General features: G+C 48.8%; 1 pseudogene; it reads right to left on the bottom strand.

Annotated features, from left to right (window-relative positions):
* Positions 1 to 4,616: 4,616 nt before the first annotated feature.
* Positions 4,617 to 5,693, bottom strand: LOC149345870 (uncharacterized; annotated as a pseudogene).
* Between the last annotated feature and the right edge of the window lie 1,847 nt (positions 5,694 to 7,540).

Here is a 7,540-nt window from a genome sequence, read left to right as displayed (position 1 = left end):
GCTGTCCGGCTCGCAAGCTGCACACGTCTAGGTGCCTTTGGAGTTCCTCCCTTGAGTCTGCCACCAGCATGACAGGGAGCTTTTGAGACTGGACCTCGCCTTCAACCATGTATGACAGGTCGGAACCTGCTCCGCACGTCCCCAGGTCACACTCCAGGTCACTCAGCATTAGCATGAATAGAAGCGGGGACAGAGGGCATCTCTGCTTCAAACTACGTTCTATAGCAATTGGTTCCGATTGAAGGCCCTGCCACTCCACCACCAACGATGCCGCTGTGTACAGCACCCTGACCCTATCGACTACCGTCATGGGCAGACCTCTCTCACTAAGTATCTGCCAAAGCCTGGCATGGTCCACTCCATCGTACGCCTTCTCTATATCGAGAAAAGCTGCCCATTGTGGTCTTCCTTGTGTCCCTGCAGTTTCAATGCATTGTGTGAGCACGAACAGATTGTCGTCCAGTCGACGTCCTGTGCGAAAGCCGTTCTGCAGCTCACCCAAGATGGATGACCTTTCCGCCCAAGCTTCGTTCCGACGACGCAGGACTTGGGCAAAAACCCTGTACAGTACAGGGGTCACCGTGATTGGCCTGTAGGAAGCACAGTCACTTCGGTCGCCAGCTCCTTTGTACAAGAAAAACATTCGGCCTACTAGCCAGCCCTTGGGTACGTATGTCTCTTGAGTGGAGGACCTCACTGAGGGCCTCTCGCAGTGCTTCACCCTTTCTTGGCCCCATTTTGTTGAGGAGAGTCGCAGGGAAGTTGTCCAAGCCCGCCGCTGTATTCCCCTGGATGCCAGCGATCACACGTTTGAATTCCAGCTTCCCAATGGGGCCCCGCCATTTGCGCAAGTCTCCTTCGGGTCCTGTCTTGTGGTCTTCGCCAATTGTCTCATCCCCCTTCTCCCGTTTGGTGAACTGTTGCACGACCCGTTGTGTCATAACTGCCAGTCCCTCTGGCGCTGACAAGATTTTGTGGGTCTCTGGGTGTAACAACTGGGGTTGTGGTGGTGCCCTACCATATGTTCTCCTTAGAAAACGCCAGAATTTCTTTGGGGCATTTTGGCCACTTTTCCTTAAGCCCTCCGAAAACCTCTGTCCATCATTCGAATTTCCTGCTGGATCCGTTCAGCTGCAATCTGCTTCTTTTTCTTATATATTTCCCGTAAGTCACTGCAGGTCTGCTCTGGTTGTTCAGATTTAACTGCCCTTCTGTGGTTACGGCAGGCTTCCTTCCTCACTGCGACAGCATTTTGAATTTCGTCGTCCCAACATCTCTTAGGCGTATGCTTTCTTCTCTTCCTTCCCGCCCGTTTCTTCTTCCGAAGGGCAGCTCGTACCGCTTCCACCATTTCCTGGCAGGTTTCTGCTGGCGTCTCTTCCAAATACCCCGTCATTTGATTTATTTCCCTCTCCGATAGGAAGCACTTCCTCTCCGAATCTTCCCCTACTTCCTTGACTAGACCACCAAACTCTACCAGAATCTGGTTGTGGTCGCTGCCCAAGCTACACCCTCTTCGTCAATCGTCATCCTCGAGAGATACTCCGTCAATCGCTTGGACGTAACTGCATAGTCGATAGTTGATGACCGGTTCCTTGATGTCCACTGCCCTTCACACCTGTGCAAGTTCCCAACGACCAGGTCAAAGTCCTCGGCCACACTTAACAGCCCCTGTCAACACGCCCAAAGGGTACCATTATGTGTTTTGGCAGCTGATCCTGTCCACATGTAGACCACACTTACCGCAACTTTGCACCCAATCTGCCGGTTACCCACAGATGTTCTCTGCACTCGGGTCTCACTCTACCCATCCTTGCTTTGGTGGAAACACGACTCCGATACCGCCTCCTTTCCGCTCCCCACATGTCCTTTACATCAGCCGAGACGCAGCGTTGGAAGATGACCATGGAGAATAAGTCAGCCCTCAGTACGTGTTGCGCTCGGAAGACTGAGATCAAGCAGGAGAAATTCTACGATAACTCTGCAGGACGTTTACTGCTTTTCGAGGCACGTGCTGGGGTGCTATGGACACAACTTTGGTGGGCCGAATGCAAGAGGCAAGACTCAACCGAAGCGGAGGTGACGTGTGTGGTGTGCCAACAAGGGGAAGAGACGGCCGGACACGTAGTTCTGACCTGTCCGGTGCTTCAGCCACAACATCCGGTGGGAACCCTGTTTGCGCAGGCCCTTGGTTTCCCGCCACTCCGGCCACTGGATGGCAGTTCGGCTGCCATTGAAACAGCGGATATCGGAGGGGCAGATGCCGTGGAAGATGCGGTGGAAACAACCAAACGTCGATTGGCATTGTGGAGAGAAATCTCCATGAAGACGAGGAAGACTAAAAAATAGGCTAGGATACTTTCGGAGGTTTCTCCATAAGGACCGCCCAATACAAAGGGAAAGCCACATATCCAAATCCAAAATCATTACCTCCATTGTTCCCAATGCCTCAGCCTGACGCTCTGCTTGAGCCGCACGTTTATGGGTCCGTTGTCTTGCTGCACGAGCGTGGGGTCTGGGATCACCATGTTTTGCGCTGTAGCTGAGCAAAAGCGTACGGACCTAGTCTGGGTCCGCCTCCTCCCACAGTTTTGATGGTCTGCCTACAAATGCAAGAGAAATTTGTTTAAAATGAGATGTTTTGCTACGCTCGTACATCATGCAACGGGTTTATCTTTTACAAAGTGGGCACCGCAAACACGTATGCCCATCCTTTCGGTGTTGAGATTGGCGCTTTTTATCCGAACCGGCCACACATCCCGTCACTTCGCGCATAAAGCTTTCGTACGGTCACCTTGATGCTCAATGATCTTTGGGAGGCTAAAAAAGTTTGTGTTTGTTGATTTCGCCCCACAAGTGCGGTTGGAGCATCCAACAGCACCGCAGATAACCATCGCGATGCCATTGAAAGTACACAGTACGCGCGAATTGCAAGAACTGCACTATGGCTGTTGCAACTGCGCCAACATTGTGGAACAGTATTCCAGGGTTCCTAGCTGCGATGTCAGTGCAAGCCATGTATAGGGTGAAATGCTTGGAAAATGGGTCATTGACCCCTCTTTGAGAAGACGAAAATACCTTGTGCCTTGGCGCTCTTTGGCCCCAGATGCTCTTGCGTCATAAAAATCCATCATCCATCCATGTTGTAAACAGGACTGCACATTTTACTCACAGTGATTGTGTGTACTGTGGAGGGATGACTTTTATCACGTGCCGATTCACTCAATAGTGACCTCTTGCGGTGTTATAACCTTTACGCTCGCACTTGTAGTGATGTTGCATGTGTGACATCTGATTTGTGGAGTTTGCTATCAGTGAATTGCTAAATTTTTGTGTTTTTTCTGGCAGTCTGGCAGTTATGGTCTTATTATGGAACGTTTTGTATCCTCCTAAGAAATATTGTTCATAGTTTGCTTTCACGGTATCACTCCACGTGAAATGCTTAATACCTGCTACCTTGTCACAATATATGCATGCTACCAATCACTACTTCTGAGTTTGTGACTGGCGTTATTCTCTTTAGTATTCAGTATATCTGAAGCCTGTATAGTGCTGTGATGGGAATGAACTTTGAATTTTGAGCACCATACAACTTGGTAGCGGTCTTCTGTTCCTCTTGCCCAGCCTATGCCATATCCAAATGGCAGACTGGTAGTATGCGGTGTTCCTGTACCTCCCGCAAAGAACAGGCGACAGAAAACAAATATATGTAAATGCAGGCTATTTGTACCGCACAGGGAATTTATGCATCTGTTTCATGTTTTACCTGCATATATCTGCTGCATAGATCAGTGCACGGTTGAGGCGCATCATATTGAGGTGTGCAATCTCCAGTGCATGCATCAACAACAGGCATGCATGCAACAGGCATCTGGACAGTGAGCACCTAGTCGAATCAGTAATTCAGCAGATGATGTGCCGGAAGACCAAGAATGTCACGACCTGAACCATTTCTCAAGTAATGCAGCGAAAAAAACCTTATCAACATAGCCCCAGCGGTCATGAGGAAATCAGCGGAACAATCAGAGCAGATGACAAAAAAAAAGCAGTTTTGAGAAAATGGCTTCCGAAGTTGCACCTTTTATTTCACTCATCAAAAGGCGCCGGGGTTATAAAGTCTTTTGTGTCCTTTTCAACACGAGGCTTTTTGGATGCCTTGCCTTGAGATTGAAGTGCTTGTGCTGCCTTTCTTTTCCGCTGCTCTGTGAAGAGCATGTTGGCTAGTTTGCAGCCCAAGTGTAGGACAGTACTCTGTGCAAGTACAGCGGTTCCCTGCATTGTACTTGCAAACTGCCTCTTTGACAGCCGTCTCTGTTGCAATCAAAGATGCATTTTTATCTTTTGGCAGCAGTGACCAAATCACTGAATGCAGGCTTTCAGCACCATTTTGTGTTTTTTTCCCGAGACATCGGCTGAGGAGCTGAACATCAGAAAGCCGCTGGTAGGCAGGCAGCAATGCATTTGCGACATGCCTTACAAGCTGGTACTTGTGGGAGGGCACATCCCCTCTGCGTTCGGTTTTCTCGCGGCCACGAGGGACCCACGGCGCCAGTGCGGCAGCCTGGAGTCCTCCGTGCAGTCCGGAAGGGCCGTCTCCTCCCCTGTGGAAGGGCTCACTACGAGCGTGGCTTGGCTGCCCTAGGAAGGAACATGACGGCCTCTGCTTCTGAAGCCTGGTGTTGACACCAACTCTGTGGTCCTTGGGGGCCAAGTTCGTGATGTGGGTCTTCATTGGTGGATGTTATGTGGTAAAAAGTTGCCATCACAGCTTTCTGTATCTCCTCAACATTGCCGTGATCGTGCAGCGCCTTGCCATAGTAATTGGTCCACTTTTAATTAAATCCTGAGTGAGGCGACTTTTTCCACCGATAGGCCGACCCTTTTTGCTTTTTGTGACGAGAGCACGCAGGGCTGTACCCATCCTTTTCTTGACATGGTTCACACAATCCTCCTTTGTGAAGGGGATAAAACCGTATGTCTCACCTTCGCAGAGTGCCAAGAAGGTTCTACTGTCCCCATGACAAACAATGTTTGTGTATCGCAAACCGTGCTTTTGAAAGGACCTTCTAAATAGGAGTAAGGCAGCTTCAACTTCCATTCTGCCAGATTTAACGTCCGTGTTTTTTTTGGCAGAGGTGGGATGCTTTCCAGTCATGATAACCGTCATCTCCTTCTTTGGGGCCCACCGTGCATCCGTGGCACCGATTTGAAAGTACGACACAGTCGAGTACCAGTCCGGTGTAGAACTCAATGACAGTGCCAACACCTACGTGAGATGTGTGGCCACTTTTCAGCCATGTCCCATCATAGACAACTGTAATATTATTATTAAAGTTAGCATCGATCTCGCTGTAAACAGTGCGCAAGGCTGCCACAGCATCAGAAAAAATATTGGTAAGAGTTGTCTCACTGGCCGGTCAGACTTCAGATCTCAGATGTTCTTGAAATGTCTTATGGTGTAACCCACTGTGAGACACATTCATTATCGACCAGAAATCGTTCAAAACTGTTGCTCTTTTGCCAATGCCTTTTACACCTTGTATAGCACTCAATTTCACATCAATAATTCTACAGCTTTCTTTCTGCGGTGATGACTCCTTTGCGACGGCACCGCTTGTTCCTAGCTGGACAGAAAGTCCTGGTTGCGAGCACTGCTTGCACTTGGCATTCGTGAAAAGTGCGTTTGGGGCCATGACTTATACAATAAACTCATCCGTTGGTTCTGTACTAGCAAGCGCCTCGCCGTCATGGACACGGAACTCAGCTTCGCTTGCACTTTCGCGACGACTTCCTGATGTTTCTGGCGACACAAAACGCGGCTCCAGATGCTCCTGAATGATGCGCCGGTGCTCATGGACGGCGTGGCGTCATCGCATGAAATGCCGAGAGAACCCGCGACATTTTGATCACCTGATGCTTCCGGCGATGCAGAGTGCGGCACATAAAGTTCAGAAGTGCCTCCTGTGCTCGCACGTGATGTTTCGTCCGTGTGTGAAGTGCTCGGCAGCAGCTCTTGAACGGCGCCACCAACACTCGCAGCCACACACGAAGTACTCGCCTGCATGCCCGTAACTTCGTCAGTGATCAGTAGCACTTGAAGGAGACGAGTTCTTCACCATCGGCGATCTTGGCTTATGGGTGCCATAAGCACACACTGTCTTGTGCTTCAGAGGTCGCCGACCCATGGTTGCCAGTGAAAGCCGTTTGCGAAACTATGCTCTGCGCGTACTGAAAAACATGGTGGCCTTGTAATCCGTATTCGAAACTATGCTCTGTGCAAATGACCAACCTTTCAACCAGTCCTGTGGCAGCTTGCCGCTCTGCCATCAGCGGAGTGGTACGTAGCGATCGGCGAAAGCAGAGTCCATGCGTAGTTTTATTTCTATGGGCCTAATATGCAGCTATGTAGTCTCTGAATAGATTTATTTATCCATGGAAATGTAAAGAACAAAATAAAAGCGAAAGCGAAGCTGCCATGTGACTGCCTGCAAGGCACTCCATGCGTTGGCTGACTCTTCCCACTGTATGCAGGGAATTAAAAAAAAAGGCGGGAGCCAGACACTAATCAGATTTAAATGAGGGAAATCAGCCGCACAGGGCAATAATTCAAAGTTTATATGAATGCTCGGAATGTGTAGATCGAGTTCCTGTGGCAAAAAGACGGGTTCAGATTCCTCTTCAGTGCATCTTTAAAGGTTTTATAAATGCACAGCTCTTAAGAACCTAACTTTCCAGCTCAACATTGTCATGTGACAACAGCCTATTTTAGCATCACAAAACAAGTTACGTTCGTTGGTTGTTTCATTTCATTTCATTTCATTTATTGATCCCTTAAAGGCCCGAAGGCATTACATAAGGGGGGGGCATATTTGTTTACAACGGTGATGATGGGAACATGCATAACAATAAAAGAACAAACATACAAACAAACATAAAAGGGGTTGTAGTCATATCAGGGTTTCTCAGCAGGTTATACATCATTTATTAAAGATATGTCAAGGAATACTCGCTACAAAGAGCGCAGAAGTGATCAAGATCTATGTGAGGTGAATTTTTATTTTCTCGCGGAATGTTTTGTGATCAGTGCATGCAGCGATGTCATTAGGCAATGAATGCCATAGTGCTATTGCGTTGGGGAAAAATGAGTTGTTGTAAGCAGACGTGTGGCCACTGATGCGTGCTATCGGGTTACCGTGACTAAGCCGGGAGGACGTTCGTAGTGGGGCGGCTAATAGAGCGTGCCGTGATCTTGTGTTATGATAAAATGTATGAAGTAAGCATAGGCGGGAAACGACGCGGCGTGATTCTAGTGTTGAGAGACGGAGGGACTGTTTGAGGGCGGTGACACTGGCTTCTCTTGAGTAACATGAAGTTATGAACCGAGCTGCACGATTTTGGATTGATTCCAATTCGATGGTGAGATACGATTGCCATGGGTGCCAGATGGATGATGCATACTCTAATTTTGGCCGCACAAATGTTTCATACGCGAGTTGTTTTATGTTAGGTGATGCAGATTTCAGATTTCTTCTCAGGTAGC

The sequence above is a fragment of the Amblyomma mixtum genome, chromosome 4, assembly GCF_055824585.1.
Source record: "Amblyomma mixtum isolate Tamu chromosome 4, ASM5582458v1, whole genome shotgun sequence".
In the NCBI taxonomy this organism is placed as follows: domain Eukaryota; kingdom Metazoa; phylum Arthropoda; class Arachnida; order Ixodida; family Ixodidae; genus Amblyomma; species Amblyomma mixtum.
Note: the sequence above shows the minus strand (reverse complement) of the source record. Positions and strands in the feature narration are given on the sequence as shown.